At 38.9% G+C, this 19347-nt stretch overlaps 1 protein-coding gene across 3 annotated transcripts in view; it reads right to left on the bottom strand.

Annotated features, from left to right (window-relative positions):
- Nucleotides 1-19347, bottom strand: part of S1PR2 (sphingosine-1-phosphate receptor 2) — a 62037-nt gene that overhangs the window by 6413 nt on the left and 36277 nt on the right. For all 3 annotated transcript variants that reach the window (XM_087925830.1, XM_087925829.1, XM_087925831.1), the window contains one exon: nucleotides 3561-3669. The gene's annotated coding sequence lies outside the window, so the exon portion shown is untranslated. The remainder of the gene's footprint in view (nucleotides 1-3560; nucleotides 3670-19347) is intronic.

Genomic DNA, 19347 nt, shown 5'->3' on the forward strand with positions numbered 1-19347 from the left:
CCTGTTTCTGCATCAGTTTGTAATTTAAAAAAAGGCACAGCCTCCCTTCCAGAAGCCTCCAAGGTTGTATTTCAGGTACCCCTTTGTGTCCCATCTACTTCATAATGGTTTGAGGGGTTTTTGGCTGGGTCATATAGTTAAGTTCATCATGCTTATAATTCCAGATACTGGCTGGGTGTTACTATACCAGCACAGGTACTTCAGTAAGCACTGCACAAAAATGGTCCAGTAACCACCGGGTATCTCTGAACTTGGCTAGATGCAAATCTCTCCTCAGAAATAATTGATCTTCCTCCACCAGCACCGGGGGAATCAGGTTCAAGGGGCTTTGCACATTTTTGTTTAAGAGGGATCAGAGAACTTGATATTTGAGAAATACAGAACAAAGCTTGAGAGATATCGAAAAATGTCAAAGTAAGACAACGTCTTCCATGAATCAACTTCAACTTCCAGTGAACAACAATATACAAGTGATTTGCTACTACTGCCTTCTGGGGATTCTTTCTTTCTTTCTTTAACTTCCCAAATGTACCATCCAGCCTTGATAGTCTCCTATTCAAGAACAAATCAGGTTCTGATATTGTGCAGCTTTTCTGAGATCAATCAAAGTCGGCTACATGCTGCCATCTGCTGTGAGAAAGTCAGGGGAATTAGAACTGTTGAACAGTAACTATCTAAATGCTTCATGCCAATTATCTCTGGAATCATCCTTGCAGTGGTGTTGCAAGGTAGGTCAGTGTTATTATTTCCACATTAGGCCACATCTATGAGAGAAAGGTGGGTTAACTAAGGTCACAGCTGTGGTGTGACTGGCAGTACAAACTTCAGTCTCTTGGAGAAGATTTGCATCTGCTGGTTAGAAGACAGAAGGAGTAGAGATGTCCTGCAATGGCAGCAAGCTGCTGTACCACCCCTTGCCTTCTCATGTGGGATTATTTATAGCAGGGGGTCTCCAATCTTGGCAACTTGAAGACTTGTGGACTTCAACTCCCAGAATTCCTCAGCCAGCAAAGCAAAGCTGGCTGAGGAATTCTGGGAGTTGAAGTCCACGAGTCTTCAAGTTGCCAAGGTTGGAGACCCCTGATTTATAGGTCAATTATGATTCCTTATTCTTGTTCAGACAGCAAGTCCTTCCATGCATAGGATGAAGTCAGAAGAGGGATCTGTTTTTCAGGCCATACCAGCTTTAAGAATATACCCTGATTACTGCCTCAATATCGGTCTGACTTTCTCATCACAAATTGTCCAGTGACCATTCCTTTCCATTCCACTCCTATGTGTTTATTCAGAACATAGCAATAATTAAAGATTCACTGGCATCTTTTGGAAAATCTATGAGGATGAAGGGCACTAGTGATCAAGCTCTAGTTAATATAATTCATGCTGAGTCAAAACACTGGAACAACCAACTCACTATTGTTGACTCTTACTGAAACAACTTCCCAGAGATCCAGATATAAGGCTTTCCACAGTCTTTCTTTTTCAGAACTCTCTATGCAGCAGAGGTCCCCAAAAACATGCAAAGTACAAACTCTGCACTGAGTTATTTTCATCAAACTGTAGCATCGGAGGAGGAAAAAAAAATCTCAAACATCTGATAGCATATGTTCAAATAAGAATAACATAACAGGTGTTCCAAGAAAAGTTATTTCCTTCATTTGGCTGCTGGCTTGAAAAGCAGTCCAAAACTTGGATCCATGGCATCATTTTCAACTGTTTTTCTAATAACATAGATCCAATAAAGTCTCTTTTTTTGAAAGGAAATGATTAGGAACCAAAAATTATATCAGGCATGACTATTATCAGGCCTAGATTCTAGAGCCTTAGTATTCTGGTTAGTCAAAAGTGTGTGGAATCTCAAAGACTGTGTGATGACCCAGGGTGGGATACAAAAGCAACAAAGTCACAAAAACAGGTGAAGTCCCTTTAATTCCTTCAACTTGTCTTCAAAGGTCCAATTATCATTGACTGGAGGAAAAACTCCCCCACAAACAGTTGTGAGAAGGAAGAACCCTTCAAACTCAAAATACATATAAATTATAAATAGGAAAAAACAACACAAACCACACTGAAGCAATTAATGAGACAAGGCAGGATAAGGGCTTGAACACATCCATAGATATCAAAATACACACTGGGAAGGACGCCAAAACTCAGATAAGAACTGACAAACTAGAAATATTTTCACACTTTGCTTCCAGCACTGGCCCATGCGCAGTTTGTCCTTTTCAACAGTCTTCACAGCTGCAGCCCATGATGGGGATCAAGGCCTTTTCCTCCCCCGCAGATCACACCATTCATGTTTCTCCCTGATCCGCTCTTCCCTGCATGACCTAGGATGAAGAGGGAATGGGCCTGGGTCTTCCTCTGAATGCTCAGCCGGCCTCTGCCCCTCCCCAGCCTCCTCCACAACCTCTGTAGCCACACTCCCACTCCCTGTTGGCTACTCTTCCTCTCCCTTGGAATCAGACTTCAACAGAGGCATGACAGACTGTAAAGTTTCTGACCACTGTGCTTGGCTGACAATTTATTGCATTGGCTCAATAAGGCCCAAGGCTCAAGGAAAGATTTAGCAGAACTAAGGTTCAAATACTTAGCACTGCTGAACACAGGCCTAGCTAAAGAAGCACCACAAACATCACTGGCTTTTAAGTTCCAGTTTCCACAACTCGTGGCTTTGATCTTTTCAGTCTGCTTTTGGAGAATATACAGTAGAATGATAATGAGATTCCCACATTTAATCAAACATCTGTACAACAATTAAGGTGTGCCTTTGCTTACTTAAGGACATAATATGATTGTCAAAGAAACAAGGCAGATATTCAAGTAATAGCGTTGCCCTTTTTCCCCTCATTAAAATACATTGTCTTTCAACTTTCACTTAAGTAGTAGGTTGGGAGCCCCACCTTCCCTGAAACATAAGTTTCCAAAAGTTAGAGGCCTGAACCCCAGGCGGATTGGAGCAGTTCCTCACTCCCACGGTGTGTGTGTGTGTGAGTGTGTATGGAATACAAAGTGAACTTGCTTCCCTCCAACTTAAAAAACTAGGCAAGCCCTCTGCTTACTTTCCACTCCAAATTATTAATTACTTAAAAAGCAACTAGACATCAGCCCCTCCCAAGGTCTCTGGAAAGGAGGACGCCTGCTGGGATGGGCAGCACTGACTAGGGGACAAACTGGTACACAGACAAGTACTTTTAGGCAGTTCCATCTCCTAAGCAAGAACCAATGAGAATTTGGCCACGTGCACCAAATATTGACACAGCTATTATAGGAAACATTAATCACAGCTGGTAATTCATTTCCTTTCAGCTGTAGAAGCATTTACCATTCTGGATCTCTGTTCCTTCGTCTCACTAAGTTGCTGAACATTTCTGATTCATAGCAACAGGCAGTTCACTGCAGAACAAGAAGAACAACAGGAGCCAAGTTGGCCCTTAGAAATTCTTCCATCAGATATGTGGGCAGAGAAATTGGGTGGGCGAATTTTTCAAATGGCTCCAGATGGAGAGCCTCGCACAACATTCCTCAAGGGCACCAACAAAAAGAAAGCAAGTTACCTGCGGAGAGCTTTAGTTAATGTGCGGGGTGCAGCTTGATTCAGAAAACTCAGGATTCATTTCTAGTTCGGATTCCCAGCCTTTCAGCAGCAGTCAGCATTATGTTTTTCTGAGGAAATGTACAGAAAGCAGAAGAATTAGCAGATGAGTCATTCTACAGTATGTCACTTATTTCCAGCTTCTTATAGTCCAAAGCTACATTAAATTTATACTTCGCTATTAAGCCACCTCACTGTAAAACAGCATACTGCGCAACAAACTGAAACAATAAGCAGTGACTAAAGCTGCAAATTCTGACTATTTAGGATTATTGTCATTGATAGCAAATATATGAGATCCCATAACTGAGCTGCTGATTGGCATTAGTACAAAACTCCAGTTTTGCATCCTTAAATATGGCTTTTCTCCATTTTTGTATAATGCAGAGAACCGTAGCATGGTTTAGAGCAAGATTTTTCCCACAAGGAGTTCTTTAGCGTTTCATGAGAATATAATGGAGAAGAAAGTGATGGTCAATCTTTTGTCACTAGAGCTTTGTCTCTTGATTAGGGAATTTCTTTTTAATCAACAGGTTCCAAGGCATGAAGAAGTTTGGAAACTGGTTGTTCAGAGGACCAGAAAAACCTAAGGTTGAATTTATGCTTGATCCTTCCTGAAGATTACACACAATGGAAGATCTTTGCTGCCTTAGTATTCCAAGCAGTATGTCTCTCTGGTTCACAAACATTTTAGCTACATGTACCTTTCTGATTTCTACAAAACTGCTGCTGTTTTGATTTGAAAGATCTTAGCTCTCTATCATTTTAAGTCAATTTCTAGCTCATTTGACTGCAATTTGCACAGAAACATATTTGAAAATATATTACTGACACCTAAAGGCAAATGCGAAACAAGACTTTTGAACAGGTAAAATCTAATGAGCAGAACTGCAGTGTCTTCCAATATTCTTTCTTTTTAATCCATTGATAGAAAACTAGCCAAAATGAATTAGGTAAGATTGTAGAAAAAGAGGAAGCCTGAAATATTGTGCAAGATAGTTCATCTTAGTTCATTTCTGATGAAAGCCATCTCCAGATTTCTGACTTCACACATCTGTCTAAAAATATGAACATGATGTATTTCTGGCTCATGTATTTGAAAATGCAGCAAAAATAGTCTTTCTTTAAATCATTGCTACTCTATAAGGCTTGTGTAAAGCTCAGTCTCCCATTTGCAGAAACTGCTACTTCATGTTATGTATTTAGCATGTCGGGGAAGGGTGCAACATAATCATTACATCATAATATAAATAATGCAGCTTACATATTTGCATCAGGAGTCATGACATCATTATGTAATAATACCAATTAACCAATGGCATGTTGGCATATCTTATTATTTTGACACTGTCATGGTTTCTGAAAGATGATATTGCTTCCCAGATTTATTTATTTTTGCATACAGTCAGACAAATCACAGCAGCATCAAAGTAAAAACATGGACCTTTGTGTGTGCCTACACAAGCAAATTGCTTTATTTCTCTTTTGCATGGTATAGCGGTGAGCAGACCTTTGTTATAGCAGTACTGAAGACAACTTGTGGGATTTCTTCTGGGTTTCCACCCCCTCTCCCCCAGTTGGGCTAAATTAGCACATTTGAAGGGAACTGTGGGTTCCTCTTCAAATTATTTTGATGTGTTTGGGGACTAGGAAGCCATGCTATATATGGGCAACATATGAAACCTTTACTTCCCACTTAAAAATCAGTACATTGCAAGAAAACACATGTGGAAGTTGAAATTGTGCAAGTTCCATTTATCTAAAAAAAATGACATGAAAAGTTCCTGAATCACTTCATTACACTACTGTGGTAATCTGTCTGTGAGGCACGTATATTTGCACATTTTATCTAATACAATGTTAGGTTTTAACCCAACAAAGAAAAAAAGATTTATACTTCATGCAGCAGGATAGTGATGCCAAATAATTATAATGAATTTACATAACTAATTCAACCATTCATGTGGGTAACTACCCAAGTTACAAACCTTCTAGAAAACTCATGCATTTTTCAGTCTATTTCTCAAAAATGTAAATCATTAGTGGTTGATAGTCTGGGACAGCAAATGGCTGATAATGCATAAAACAACAAAGTCTGCACTGATGCAAGTCTACTAAAAAAAGCAGAAAACAGAAATCACAGAGGAAGAATTTCTTAAGTGGTTAATGCCCACATTTTCATTTTTACTTGTAAAAAATTGGAATTGGAATTGGAATTGAATTGGAAATGTTTTGCTATCTCTTCTCTCAGCTTAATAATCATGCTAAGCACAGGCTCATGGACAAGAGGAAAGAGAGAAAGAGTGCTTTATTTCATTGCTCCATCTGAAAAATCCTTAAAGAATGTAATTTAAGCTTTCACTCCTCTGTTATTTTACTACTAATTCAATTTCTTCTTAGGAAAATCACTGTCATTTTTTCTTTTTTAAAATAACATTAATATTTTTACTGTATAAGATTGGTCGCTTACAAGATTTAGGAACAGTCTTCCCTAATGTCATATCCTGAAAATGTGTTGCTCTGTAATATTCCTCATCTACAGCGAGCGAGCTGGTAAAGCCAATAACTGTGGGTTTTAAGAATTATAATCCAATCCATATGGAGGGTATTATGTTGAGGCTGATAGGCTCAATAAAGTCTGAAATAAGTAGGTTAGACAGAAAGGATAATGTTTTTCATGCTTTTCAGTTGAAAATGTCAAAAGAAATCAGTTGAGGGTCCCACTTTTGCAAAACAGCTTTCTACTATCTGCTTGGATTTGTGGAATGCTTGGATTTTATTTACGTCTAACATGTCCCCACTGATGGTAGACATAGGACAAGGGTAATGAAAAAGTGACCAGCTATTTCTTTGTCTCAGTTAAAACTTAGAATGTCTATCTTAAAGCAGGAAAAAAAAAAAAACTCAAAAAGCATTTTATTTATTCTTTTCACACTGAAAAACAGGGACATGAAATCATCTTCATAATAGAAGAGCAAATGAGTCACAAAGGGCATGAACATTTCATCTTTCTCCCTCCACTTCAAGGGAAGGGAAAGTTTCTAGACAACTTCAAGAGGCACCCTTATCCAAGCCTCTGACTTCAAATCCAGAACAAAGCTTTGAGACAGCCTAGGGCAGGGGTGTCAAACACAAAGCCCATGGGCTGAATCCTGTAAAATGTAAGGGGCTGGCCTGTGTTGCTTTGGCCCAGTCTACCCAATGTGAAGAGGAAACTTGCCAGCAGTTTGGGGAGTGGTGTTAAGCTGACCTCGCCCACCCAGTTGGCCATGCCCAGTGAGTGGTGCCAAGCTGACCTCGCCCACCCAGTTGGCCACGCCCAGTGAGTGGTGCCAAGCTGGCCATGCCCACCCAGTTGGCCACACACCCCAGTTCCCCCCCCCCAGGTCAACCACAGCCCTGATGTAGCCCTCAATGAAATTGAGTTTGACACATCTGGCCTAGGGTGTCCTTTTACCATTGTTCAAAAGTGGCAATAGGAATGATCACAAAAGCCAGGTCAGATGTGAACAGAGGTTTAAAGAGCCTGGATATTGAATAGGAGGCTGGGCCAAGCCTTTTGTGCTATAGAGCAAGGCAGGAAGTCCTCTCCCTCAGCTGGGAACAGTCAGCAAAGCTCTTTTCAAGAGCTCAAATACACAGCAAATTCCCCAGGTTCTTTTATACCATCACAATTTGAGCTGAAATAAACAGGTGATTGCAACCAAAGACATGCTGAACTCAGCAAAACTGTTGGGGAATACCTCTATATACTATCCCAGAGTCAAGTGGAAATTAGTATCTGTGTATATTGTTTGAGTTTGTGAATTAATAATGTGTTTTCAGCCATGATGTCAAGGACACCTACTTCTTGGTAACCCTTTTTTATAGGCTCTAAATCAGCATCCCATCGTGTGCTGCATCAGGAGTTTGTTTGCTCGTGGAGGATCAGGATGGGTGTGGCCTGGCCATTGTGGCTGACTGGGTAGGCGTGACTGGTCCCCGGCAGCAGGGGCTGATCCCTTGTTGTCTCCAGGAAAGCCCTGTGGGCCATCTCCACAGCCTATCGAGGGCTGGATGCGACCCACAGGCCGCATGTTTGACACATCGGCTCTAAATAGTGTTATTTAATGTATGTTGTTGATAGCCAGCTTTAATTTGGATGACACTCTATTAAAAATGTTTTTTTGAAGAAAATATGAGATCTATTGCTCCCTACCATACTCCGATCATGTTTATCCAGGGGTGGGATTCTACCAGTTCACACCTATTCACTAGAACTGGTTGTTAACATTCTAAGCAGTTTGGAGAACTGGTTGTTAGAAGAAATTACTGGCCTAATCCTGTAAGGAAGGCAGGAAGGAAACATTCTGGTGTTGCTTACAGAAACTGCCTTTCCGTCAACCCTTATTACATTCTTGGCAGGACTAGACTTCCTGTCTCAGGAACGTCTCTGGAGTCTCCCCCGATCTCCTTTGCTGGTACTTTGTATGGAGTGACCATTCAAAGTTACAATGGCACTGAAAAAAGTGACCTATGACCATTTTTCACACTTATGACTGTTGCAGCATCCCCACAGTCATGAGAGGCTAGGCGAGGAGATGCATGCCTCGATGTGAGTGATATTGAGTTGGCCACGCTCAGCCTATAACATGACCACCAAGCCACGTCCACCCAGTCATATGACCACTAAACCATGCCCACCACTTAAGCCATGCCCAAAGAACCGGTTGTTAAGTAATTTGAATCCCACCCCTGTGTTTATTTTTTGGAAGAAGATAACTTGGAAGAAGTTATCTTGCATTAATCCCAATCTTGTGCCTAAGTCCCACTGAAATTGATGGACATTACATGCAAAGTGTTACCTATAGAAGAGAATATTTGTTGCTCAGGGTTAAAGTGAGGGGCCCTCAGTGCACTCTGAGCTGATGTTTCATTATCCAAATTTGGCAACACCATCAGTGCACAATACTCTAGTATGGGTAATGAAATGTCTGCAAGAAAACAACCAAGCTCAGAGAGCACCAAGGATCCCTCATCAACAGTAGTGCTATAACAATTCAGTTCATCGAAAAAAAATGTACCTAGAGATTCTATAGATATAAAGGTTACTATCACGGAACTTGATCTTGTAGTCAGGTTCCATCAAATGTAGCCAAGTTTTCTGACCCATGGTTATCAAGAAAAAAGTTGTGAACATAAGAATGGCTTCTCCCCAAAGCTTAGTAATTAAAAAAGACATCTAGCCGAAGCTTCAAATTATTAAAGAATTTGAACTAACAACAACATATTAAAAATAAAAATAACAGTAAAATAAGATAAAACATTACAATTGGTAGTGGATTCTTCAGTGGATAATCAAAGTCTGCCTACTTTTATAGGCAGTATAACAAAAGTTAGCTACGTTCAGAGAAACTGAATCATATAGATCTGCTAAGAAATATACATTGAAAAAAATCAGAATTTCCATGGTGTTTTTATCACAGAAGGAGTTATAAGGAGGATCACTGAGTTCTTATAGATCACGGGTGTCAAACTCAGGTCATCACAGTGGCGTCACATAACGTATCGGAACTTTTTCCCCTTTACTAAATTGGGTGTGGCCGTGGCCAGCGTGTGAGGCATCCTGCCCATGGGCTGGGAGTTTGACAGCCCTGTTATAGATGGTAAAATATAGCAAGACATGAGCTGATGTTTCAACAGCTCCTAAACCACATAGACACAGTCTTAGCTCACAGGGGACTTCTTTTTTTTTGCAATGGCCCTCCAAAACTGCAGCAGGAACAGCATTGAAGTATGGTAGTATTCCTCTGGGAAAATGAACAGACTGAATTGCAGCTGATTTTTTTGAGCATTTTATATAATTTTGGAGTGGACTACAATTGGTCTATAAAACCATGCTCAAACAATTAATTAGAGCATCCACACCATAGATCATTTTGAATACCAAAAGTATGTCTTTTCCCTTGTGCAAAACATCTCTAAATTAAGAATTCAAGCCCAAGAATGATTAAATTACTTAAACAAGAAACTCTGATCCAAAATATAATGAAAATAAAGTATCTTGAAAAGTATTTTCTCTTTCTCTTTTTTTTTTTAACCAGGTTTGGCGTTTTTCAAGTTCAAATACTGTCCTATTACCCTTAGCCAGCATTCCAATTGTAAGAAATACTGCTAATGAATTTCTCCCATTTTTAAAGTTTTAATATGACCATATTTCATAGCAAATAATGTGTTATTATGCTAAATACTTCATGATAAATTAATTTTAATTTCTTATAAAATAACATCTTCTTCAGAAATGTTACTAACAAATGGTATCCCAGTTAGTACTCCCAAAATATTTGTCCGAATCATTCTTCAATTTGAAAACATATGCCAGATTTACAGAATTTGTATTCCACAAAATGAGCAAAGGTGAGGCATGCCGGGGAGTGTAGTTTATTTATTTTATTTGTATTGCACTTTTTCTTCTTCTTATTTCCCCTGCACAATTCTTTGAGGAAGGCGCAAGGAGTAATTACCCAAAGTCACCCAGGGAGGTCCCATAACTGTGGGCAGACTAGAACCAAGTCTCCTCACTCCTAGTCCAACCTCTTAATCACTATACCACACTGCTTTTGAAATGTATTTATGTTACAGCTGGAAAGCTACAGGTTTTCCATTACTGCCTTAAAGCAATCAAATTTCAAGTGCCCAATTTACTGGACTTAAATTTTTTAAAAACTTCAGTGATTTTTTAAAAATCTATGTACAGGCATATGCACAAACACACACACATAAGATACACATAAGATACACAAAATGTGCTAAGCAGAAATGCTATTTTGTTTTGAATTAGTATGCCATGTGGAACCCAGTTTCTGTAGTTTATTAATCATGGTTTCTAGTTCAGCAGGACTCTAGGGCTTGTTTAATAAATAACTGATGGCATAATTCAATATGTGGGCCATGTGTAAAAGGCATGAGATTTTTGATTTTAGGATACATACAGAGATGCATTAAGACATAAGTAGTGGTTTTGTGATGGGTGCACATTTATTGCAATTAATCAAAATGTATCATTGGACTCAACTTAGGAAAAAAAAATGCAATTCAGATGAAGCCAGGTAGCTATAGCTTTTATTGGCCAGATTAGGAAATTCACCTTTCCTCCCAAAGGAGTACTTGCAACTCTTTCCCTTTTCCCCTCCCTCCACATAATTCAGTAATAAATGCAAGTAAGTATTGGAACATACTGTGCAAGAAACTGAAAACCAAAGGACCAAATTTACCAGAGGCATATGATCAACGCATAAGACAATGAGATCAACATTTTACAATGTGATGATGATTAATGGGGAGGGGGTAAAAATATACAGTTCACTTCTAATTTTAGATACAGAGAAACCTTTCCCTCCCCATTTTCTGTGATGTACAGAGACTCCAATGCTTAAGTTCCCTCCCCTTTTTTTCAGATTATAAATATTGATTCACCAATTATACTTTAACATGTACAGAGAATCCAATGTTTAAGTTCCCTCCCTTTTTTCAGATTATAAATATTGATTCACCAATTATACTTTAACATGTACAGAGACTCCAATGTTTAAGTTTCCTCCCCTTTTTTTCAGATTGTAAATATTGATTCACCAATTATACTTTAACTTGATTGCCCATCTGACACCTTTTGCTATCAACTTTATAGCAAAGAACATCAGTACAGTACTTGGTGTGACCTTAGCTTAATGCAGCTGATTATACACCGTATATTACCAGTAAGTTGAAGGTCATTGTATGGGAGGGTAGAAGAAAGAAATACATTAAAGGGTGCATAAATTTTTACATCTACTACGTATAAAATGTATTCCTCCCCCTTCCCCATTTCCTCAGATGTGCACATCTCAGTCAGTAACTCCCCACAGCTATGATGCCCTAGCCAGGACTCAGTTCTAGCAGCAGTTACAGATTGAGAGAGAAGAAATGACTTCTGATCATGCTGGTCTAATGGTTTTGACAGTTTGTTGTATTACATATTTCTCTCCAAGGGACCAGCTTTAAGAACTTCAGATTAAAATGGCCCTTCCGGTTTGAGCTTCTTTGGTGACAGACCAAAACCTTGTCTCTCCGAGGCTTCAATCCGTGCTCGCCGCTGGGTAGCGCCCCAAGCCGGCTGGTTTTGGGGCTAAGCCACCCCGTAGAGGTGGTGAAGAGGGGGGAGACTGCCTGCAGGGTTGAGGAGAGCCGCATCTCTCCTCCCCAGCTGGCCATTACTCCTTTTCCCGAAGGCACTTGTAGCGGTGGTCAGAAATGGCCACCACAAAGAAGAACTCGACTGGAAAAGAATGTGCAGGAGGAAGATAAGAAGAGAAAGTTTTGGTTGACCGGGTCAAACAGCAAAAACAACAAATAAGGTACCCTGGAATTTAAACTTAATAACATTGTTCCCAAAGAAGATTTTGAAGCTGCAAAGGAGAGAGAGAAGGGAACGGATTACGTTTTTTTCTTCTCTTCCTTATACTGACAGCTAAGAGACTTAAGCAAGAAACTGAAAAAAAATCCAGTTTGACATTAATCGGCATCTAAGCTGAAAGTAAAAGTCAAGGGGATAATAAAGGATAATAAACATTTAAAAGTTTTTAAAAGCTGGAAAGGAGGAAAAAAAAGAATAGAAGGGCAGGACCTGGAAAAATGGAGGAGACTGCCTGGAATTAAGGAATGGAACTGTAATTAAAAGGAACTTACAGTGAAATTTTAACAAGATTCCTCAAAGATACATTTTAATGGAAACTTGGTAACAAAATAATAGAACCCCAGGAAGAGAAAGTGGAAAAAAGAAGCAAGTAGAAACAGCCTTGGATTATTTGGATTACTTGGTGATTTTTGGTTTTTGCATCTAGATGACTAAAATTAACCGGGTGGTTGTTTAAAAGTTTTTAAAATGGTATCACTCTTAGAAGAACTGAAAACGGAACTTAAAAAATGGAAAGAAGACGCACAAGAAGGGAGAAGTTCTTTTGGCTTTGTGTTTCAATTCTTAGAAATGGAGATCTGGAACTATGAGAAGCAACAAGAAATGCTTGCAGAACAAGAAGATTGGGATAAAGAAGAAGCTATCTTTAATGATCAAATAATTTTAAGTGGGGGGGAAAAAGAAAAGGGGGGAAAGAGAGTGAAAGGTTTAAGACTAGAAAAAACAACCCAAAAGAAGAAGAACAATTTGAAAGATAAGTATAATATTAGAAAGCAACAGAAGAGGGGATTACAGATGAGAGAGTTAGAAGTAGAGAGATGAGGGGGTAAAAAGGGGAGGGAGAAGAAGAGGGGGAAGAAGGCAAGGAAAAGAAGTTGTAAAAGTCAGAAACAAGAAATGGAGAAACAGGGAAAAGATATAAGGATTGTAACCATAAGTTTGTTTAGAGACAATGGGTGAAAATTTAATTGTACAAGGGATTCTGCAAAGGTACATAAGATAGCTTTGTTATATTACAAATAGAAATAACTTTAGAAAATATGATGATGGATAAAATATTTATTGTAATGCAGTGGGATGTTTGTTAATAAATAAATGAATTAAAATGATTGAGAGAATTAAAAGGGAACATTTTTTAATTATTAGTAATGATTTATTAAAAATATAAGTGAGAAATATGGGAAAAAAAGAATTAACTATGGAAAGTTTATAAGTGTTCCCAAGGAAGTATGATATTTAATTGAAAAGAAATGTAAAAGATGTGAAGATTTTAATGCATATTAATGATAGAATTGAATTGGAATGGAATGTGATATATATATATGATATAGTGTCTATTTTAAGAATGTACCAAACAGAATTCGATTGGAAGTTATGTATTATATTGAATGCTATAATCTTAAAGCTATACATTGAAGCTTAAATAAGAGCTTGAGTGGATAAAATTAAAGGATATAAAGGTGTCATACTCTAATTGGTAATTACAGGGAAAAATTTGCTTAATAAGAAAAGATAATGTGAAATTATAACAGGACAGACAAAAGTATAAATATAATGATTTGAATTGAGATAATTAAAACAAAGTTGAGAAAATTAAAAGAGGGGAAAAACTATGTAGAAAATATAAAATGGTAATAAGATATGGAATAGAATATAAAAATGAGCATGAAATTGAGTTTTGTGTCTGTATGAAGAAGTGATAACCTAGGACCATGCTATTTTCAAAAAAGATGTTTTATTTGTATTTTGTTTTTGTGAAAACCCAAATAAAATTTTCAAAAAAAAAAAAAAAGAACTTCAGATTAAAGTGTTGTTAGGTTAAGTCAATCACAGGTCTCATCCACATTGCACTCTTAAGCTGCTTCTGTCCTGCTCTTGTCAGATTGATTCTAAAATGGCTTAAAACAATCTTTCCCAGACTTTAGCAATAGCTTGTAAGGACTCAGTCTGGACAATAGGCAACTACATCCTCCCACTGGACAAGGTCCCAACTGATGTGTTCTCTGTGCAGTTAATTATGATTCTTCCTGGAGATGGATACTCTTAGATTTGTGTATAGATGCAGAGGTGTTTGCATGTGTGTGTATGTGCACTGTGTACATATGATTAATAATGCAAAATTAAATTGAATTTACATATACCATACAGAAGTGAAGCATCAAAATTTATATAACACGAAAATACAATGATCAGTTTAAAAATATTTTTTTCTTACAGCCTTGTTGGCCTCTCATGTCTTCTCGAGCTATTCTGTTTAAAAAACACAGGGAAAAAACAAAGGACAAGAAAAATAATTATAACACAGACATTTCTGCTGGGTTTTCAGCCAGGAAACTTAGAAGGCAATGCGGAAACTTTCAATGCGGTGCTATTAAAGCATGGTTGGCAAAGGTATCTTTAGAAAATATTAGAGGCCATGTTAACCATAGATTTAACTGATTGTATTCATTGTATTTAACTCATTGGTTGAGTACAGAGCAACACTGTTCTTCTCGCCCTCCAAAAATGACTGTTGGCCTATTCAAGCTATGGGACATGGGACGTGTGGATAAGCCCATGTCTTCAAAATAAATCTGTAAGCATTAACCTATAAATAACATATATCACCTTTTTATATTTCAGCCACAGGATTCCCTGCAACATCAATTCCCTAAAGAGAGAGAGGGAAGAGCCCAAATGTCCATGGAAATTCTCAATCATTCAGGTCATAGTTGTCTCAAAGTTACTTTTTCAAAAGGCAACTGGGCTGTTTTTTTTCTTGCCTTTTGAAAAAAAGCACCTTTCAGACAACTCTTGCCCAATTTATAGAAATATCCTTGCTTTGTGAACTGGAAAATAGTATTATTGGCCACAGAAGAGTAGCTCTCTCCAAATTTGAGTTAATATGACACAACAGTGATGTCCCAAGGTGTTGTAATGACGAGGCAGTCGAGTTGTTTGATCATGAACAACTGAATCATGATGATCTTTATTGGAGTCTAGTCTTGCATTTATATACATTTTTAGTTATCCTCCATCATTGGTTAACTTTGGTTACTGCTTAACTTTCGTTACTGTTTAGTACAGTGATCCATACAATTAATTATCTCTAGTTAAAGTCTAACATATGTCTACTTCCCCTCTCTAATCCTCCTTTATCCATAATTAGTGACTTTGTTTGCCTGAGTTGTATTTGCTTGGAAACATTCTTTATCTGAGGTTTGCCATCCAAGATTGGAACATTCCTGCAATTACAACTCTACACCAAGGCTCTCTTAACATCAGAAGAACAGAAGAGCCATAGGTGTTCCATATTTGGATAGCCATCCAAATTGCTTCCAGCTTTGCTTTGTTTATAGATCCAACTGACTCCAATTCTGCCATTTCTTACAGCTGCCAAGAGCTTGCTTGGCTTATCTTCATCTAGCCAGAGAGAAAATATTACTCTGTCCTAGCAGAGACATGTGCCTGCACATATACACACCCACGCATGCACGCACATACTTCCACAAACACTCAGTTTCATAATTTTGGGAACCTCCTCACTCAGTTTCTGAGAATCTCCAGGGGCAACTAGTTTGCTTGTGTGCTTCAGCTCAGTGCATGGAGCAGGCTTGCAACCCCGGAAGGGAGAAACATCTTCAGATCAACAGATTATACGCAGTATAATTTGAGTATATTTATGTCTGGTAGAACTTTTAAAGAAATTGGCAGTGTTTTTAATGGCTTAGTTTAACCAAACTGAGTTTATGTGAGTAAGAATAGGCTCTACATTGATAAAATAAAATACTTAAGTCTAGTTTAGAGGAGAAGGAGCAAGTGAGTTACAAGTTCTTCCATGTAGCCACTAGCCTTGCTCTTTCTATTCTTTGCAGAAACGTTGTGCTACCATGCAAATATTCTTGCTGCTGCAGTCCATCTCTATCTCGCCAACCAGTGGACTGAAGCTTCCATACCTCTCTGGTGATACCCCTGGACAATGAGGGTAGCAAAATCAGCGCCCAGGAGCATTTGATCTGACTTCTTCCTTTACTCTGCTTTTCATGGGAAAGAGAAAAAGGTTGGGGAATTATCATCTGGCCATTCTCTGAGGGAGCAGCAAAAGATGCCCTCAGAGTGACTGAAGAGGGTAGCAAGGTGGCTATAGGACAGAACTGGGGATTTCACGTTGCCTGGGCCACATGTGAGGTCAATCAGAAATTAGAAATCAAATGTAAATAAGTGATGTAAATAATGATGTAAACAAATGTAAATAATGTGTGCTAGTTTAACTGCATTGCTTTTATTTTGAAGACTGCAACATACATGTGTGTGTGTGTGTGTGTGTGTAGGGAGGGAGGAAGGGAGAGAGGAGGGGACCTAGAATGAGAGAGCAATAATATTAAGCTGTGTCTTGTAGGAACCTGAGTTCTCTGACTTTGTGGAAATAATGACCAGGAATATAGCAACAGGCAAAAATCCAGCTTATCAAGAAACTCAGTTTTTATAGAATAGCAACTACAGGAGAAACAAGTTTGTACCTCCTATGACTGGAGATATATTCCAATTGAGTGGGCAATGCCTACCGAAATCTCCAAAGCCAGAGGGATAGCTGCAAAGGGCCAGAGTAGTAAAACAGGAATCATGCACATGTTCTCAGGCTGCATCATATAGGAAGGTCACAGAATCCAGATTTTCAGGATTTAAAAAAGAAAACCCACAACTGAACCCAAACAGGTTTTTAATTATATATATGAAACACTCAGAATACAGAAAATAGCTTTTCATAAACACCTGATATTCGGAGGCTATTATTCTGGCATAAAGGCCCAATGAGAATCACATGCAACCTTTCAGAACCTGAGCAAATTTCTTCAAGCAGTTTACAGGAGTCACTGTGCCAGCTACCCTGAGATACATAGCAAGGCAGTCTTGTAGCCTCTAGAATTACATCTGCAGAAAAGATTCAAATCTGATTTAAAGGCTGCATTTAGAATTGGAAATTTTCCTAGTCTTGGACAGCCCCAGCCTGTCCTGTGCTAAGAAATGCTTGAACTTAGGACTTCAGTATTTCATACTTAGCAATGCCTGCTCTGTATCACTTTACTGTGGTTCAGAGCAGGCATCAATGAAAAGCAAGAACTGAGTTGCAGAAATTGGCAAGCTTTGATACTGGCTACCTGTCCCATAAAATTGGCAGAAGGCCAGGAGTCCCAGTGGAGTTCCCAAGAAGGTCAAGGGAGGCTGAAGGGAACTCCCAGCATGCCTACTTGCTCCTTACAACTTCAGACAAACCAGTTGACATCTCGTCTTCAAATCAGAATCTAATCCAAAGGAAGACAATCCTGAATTTAAGACTCCAGCCCCCAAAACCAGGAAGAGAAGGCAGAGAAAAACATCACCAGCCTCTATTTCTGTAGCCAGTATGTCAAAAGCAGGAGTGTCAAACTCATGTTGTCACAGCGGTGTCACGTGACTTTTTCTCCCTTCACTAAACCAGGCATGGGCGTGGCCAGAGCGTGACGCATCTGGCCCATGGGCCGGGAGTTTGACAGCCCTGGTCTAAAGACAACCTTCTCCTTTTACAGGTAAATTATCAGAGAAACAAAATATTCTTTTCAGGTAAGTGAAGTATTGTTCTGCATGAAACATTTCATAGCAAAGTTGCTCTTGGCTTCTAGCATGCTATGGCATTCACATCTTCATTTCAATAGGGGCTACAGAAGAAGGAATGTCCATGGGTTTCACTCAAGTAAGTTCTGTCCAGGAACTCACTCTTCCAAAGCAAGAAAGATGGACAAAGACTCTTTGATCTTGCTTTTTGCTAGAGAGGACATATCCCCATTAGGCAGCTCACCATTAGGTGGTGAGCTGTCAATGCAAGTTTCATAAAAGGGCCAATTGCCTGTTGTTCACCATTTTGATATGCTGGTTTATGATCATAATAAAGATTTGATTTGATGTTCAGCAAAGGAGACGACTTTACATTTTAAGCTTCAAATTAACTCAAGTTCTAAGCAACCTAACTATGGGCGTAGACCATTGTCTGTTCCATCCCTGTCTGTCCATCTTGAGGTGGCCACACGAGTTAGCCAGCCACTCAGCAGAGGCCAAAGGCTCTTCGTTATCTGGCAGCTGCCAGCAATCATTCTGGCGTTTTTCTTTTCACGTGCACCTCAGTTCCTTGCTCCACATTGCCCATACATTTGGCTTGCGGAAGTCAGCCAGCCGCCACTTTAACTAGAAAACAAAGATGTCTTACTGGAAAAAGGCGGCTTTATGAAAACATGTTGCTCCATGGGGGGGAGAGGCCTGTTGAGTCCCTCCGGGCTGAATGGAGCTCTGCTCATAAAGAATGCTCTCCTTTCAACAGGCGCATGCCGCGCTCCAATAAAGCCATGAAGGATATTAGCTCTTCCAGAGTTCTTTAGGCAGAATTGTCTTGTGAATGAGAGGTTTTGTTTGAGAAGAGTGCAAGACTGGTCTACAAAGCACTCCATTGTTTAGAACTGGAGCCTTATGAGTTCAGCGTGCCTACTGATTCTTCCTTTTACTCAGGAAACAAGAAAGGAAAATAAGTAAATGAGCCAAGCATCACAAGGCAAACCCAGGGCTCATGACTTTAAGTTTGCTTCAAAGGAGACATATGAGCAAAAAAGGAGCCAGGAAAAAAATTGATTAAGGGTGGTGGAATACATCCCTTCACTGTCACTTTTCCAGGTCATATTCTTCCAACCATTTTAACTCATTTTTTCACAAGATGGATGCCAAAATTATCAATAAGTGTTAACTGGATGAAAAAATAACACAGGGAGGGGATTTTGAAATGGATAAGTATACAAGCGTCAATGACTCGTCCTTCCCCAATATATGCTTTTCATGTTTAGAATAAAACATCCAAATCAGGCAATCATATGGCAGATTTCTTTTTTTAAAAAATGCTAAGAACTAAACCCGATTGCTTTCCTCTCAGTTTGTTTCTTTAAAAACAACCTAGAGATTGTTTAGGAAAAGGAGAGAGAGGCTTTCCTGAGTGAAAGTGTTCAAGTGTTTGCAACCATTTCCAATTTATCCATGTTTTCAGGAGTTATCATAATACTGTGGAACTGGTCAATATTATTGCTGTTTTGCAGGCTTCGGGGTACAGGAGTACGTGTTGGGATATAGACTAAACTGACACAGTGTGTTTTTCTAAAGTAACTGAATGAGTTTATGACTGGCAGGTTTTTAAAGGAAGGATTTGTCAGATCATACAATGCACCTTATCTTTTCTTTAGAACCATTTATGCAATGTGAGTCAGAAAAAGCCCGAGTAAGAACTTCATCACTGAGCAACGGAAAATAAATAAATTCTTCTTCC

The sequence above is a fragment of the Pseudonaja textilis genome, chromosome 2, assembly GCF_049901715.1.
Source record: "Pseudonaja textilis isolate UNSWEBS1 chromosome 2, rPseTex1.2, whole genome shotgun sequence".
In the NCBI taxonomy this organism is placed as follows: Eukaryota; Metazoa; Chordata; class Lepidosauria; order Squamata; family Elapidae; genus Pseudonaja; species Pseudonaja textilis.